The sequence below is a fragment of the Panicum virgatum genome, chromosome 5K, assembly GCF_016808335.1.
Source record: "Panicum virgatum strain AP13 chromosome 5K, P.virgatum_v5, whole genome shotgun sequence".
Taxonomy (NCBI): domain Eukaryota; kingdom Viridiplantae; phylum Streptophyta; class Magnoliopsida; order Poales; family Poaceae; genus Panicum; species Panicum virgatum.
The window spans coordinates 7,469,704-7,471,855 of NC_053140.1; the positions used below are offsets into that span (position 1 = coordinate 7,469,704).

At 47.4% G+C, this 2,152-nt stretch overlaps 1 long non-coding RNA gene across 1 annotated transcript; it reads left to right on the top strand.

Annotated features, from left to right (window-relative positions):
• Positions 1-468: 468 nt before the first annotated feature.
• LOC120710472 lies at positions 469-932 on the top strand. Its single transcript, XR_005689903.1, has 3 exons — positions 469-514; positions 595-768; positions 849-932. It is a non-coding gene; the product is annotated as an uncharacterized LOC120710472 (long non-coding RNA).
• The last annotated feature ends 1,220 nt before the right edge of the window (positions 933-2,152 follow it).

The window sequence follows — 2,152 nt, forward strand, 5'->3', positions numbered from 1 at the left end:
ACTTTTGCAGGAGTTGGACTGTACTCAGTGGCGGTGCTCACAAACGCAAGGTCAACGGCATTCTGGGTCTTTTGTGCAGGGACCACTTCCCAGGCCTGGTCCACTATCAAGGACGGTACGAGCCGGCCTGGACGTGGGACCACTACATCGCCGCCAACAATGATCAGTTGGATCAGAGCGGCAGAGCCTTTGAGAACAAGGCGGAGCGGGTAAAGGCCGAGCTCTAGGTAAGTTTTCCCCGGCAAAAAATGGTCAATACATCACATTCATTGAACATTTTGTTAATAATGACATGATCCATCATCTTTATATGCAGGATTTTTACAGGTGTGACGAGGGATACGAGGAGCGGGCGGCGATTGTGGCTCACAATCGATGCGTTAAACTCGTGAAGGACATGCATTATGAGGCGCAAGTCCAATGCGTCATCAACTATTGTGCACATTTCCTAAAGCAGAAGATCGGGAAGACTGAGGCGAGGGATTCGAAGCTGACCCGAGAGCAATATTTATAGGTAAGTTCAAATTTATTGTAAGATGAAAAACATCGTTAAATGTCTCTCTTCTTACATGTCATGCATTTGATCACGTGTAGGTTCCTGCGTGGTGGTGTCGTAATGACACCGTGTGCTGGGAGCGCATAGTGGACAAGTGGTTCGACCCCGAGTGGCAGGCTTTGCACGACGCTGGCCGGCAGCGGCGATTGCTGATGCCAGGTCCAGCGCACCATCAAGGCAGCCTCAACAACGACGAGTACAGGGCTAGATGGGTGCACACTACACAGAATCATTTCTCTAATCTAACATTCAATTCAGCATAATTTGTAATCAACTTCTTCCTTTTTCGCAGTCGTCCTCACATGAAGGCCAGGAGTGCAACCCGTTCATGGGATGGGCTCTGGCCCGCAAGGGCAAGGCGACATCCAACGTCACCAACAACCCTGACGACCCGCCCTCGGTGTACAGCAACCCGTCCGTCCACAGTCGTATCCAGGCATACACAGAGATGGGAAGACAGGTCCATAGGCTAGACTGGGATCCGAACGCCCAGCCCCTTGATGGAGAAGTCATTATGAGGGTGGGAGGAGGCAAGAAACATGGGCGCTACTACATTGGCGATGGCCTTGTAGACACGGCCAGCACTCCCACCCTCTCCCAGATTCGAGCGAGGAGCACAGCCAATAGCCCGGCCATACGCCCACGGCTGTCCGCGTCGCAGCTCCAAGTGCAGGAACTTCAGGTTATTTCTTATTTATATATAGTTTTTTCGTTTTGTACATATATTTGCTTTGCATTGTAACATTGTCATGAACTATTGTAGCACCAAATGCAAGCGCAACAGGCGGCGTACGAGGCGGCGTTGGCCGAAGAGAGGAGGATACGACAAGAGAACGAGCAGAAGCAGGCGGTCGAGATGGCCCAGATGTACAACTACATTCAAAGTCTTTCTGTCCAAATGGGTAATCCCATCCCAGCCTTCCCTGTGGCTCCTGCTCCTACTACTCCTCCGGTGAGTATCTTGGAAATCCTTTAGTTTCTTTTGAAGTATTAGATACTTAGAGAACTTTAGACTTAGATATTGTGACTTATATTACTCACTTTACGATTTAGGGGACCTACATATTTAGACTTGTTTAGATTATAACTTGAGAACTTGGTTTTTGTCTCACCTGCAATTTACTGTCTTACATTTTTTGCAGAATCTATCGGCGGCATCGAACACGCCAGACTTGTCGCCGGCCATCTCATCGACTCTCCCACAGCAATTGTTCCCACCTCAGTTCGGCGGCCCACCACTGTTCGACGGCCCACCGCAGCCATAATCTTGTTTATTTCTATATTTATGGACTTGTGAACTTCTGGATATGTATTTGTGAACTTCTGGATATGTTGTGAACTTGTAGCACTTTGCATTGTACTTCTGGATGTGTTTGAAGTTATTTGTGACTAGTTGTGATATATATATTGTGATATATAGTGCCTGTGATGTTTGTTGTGATATATATGTGATATGTAATGCTTGTGATATATATATTGTGATATGGGGTCCTTTATACGTGAAAAACTAAAAAAATTAGGATTTGTTTGGTCATTTTGCCGTGTGCTAGGGACTAGGCACAAGCCAAAGTGACCATTTGGCCAGCCATGAACAGT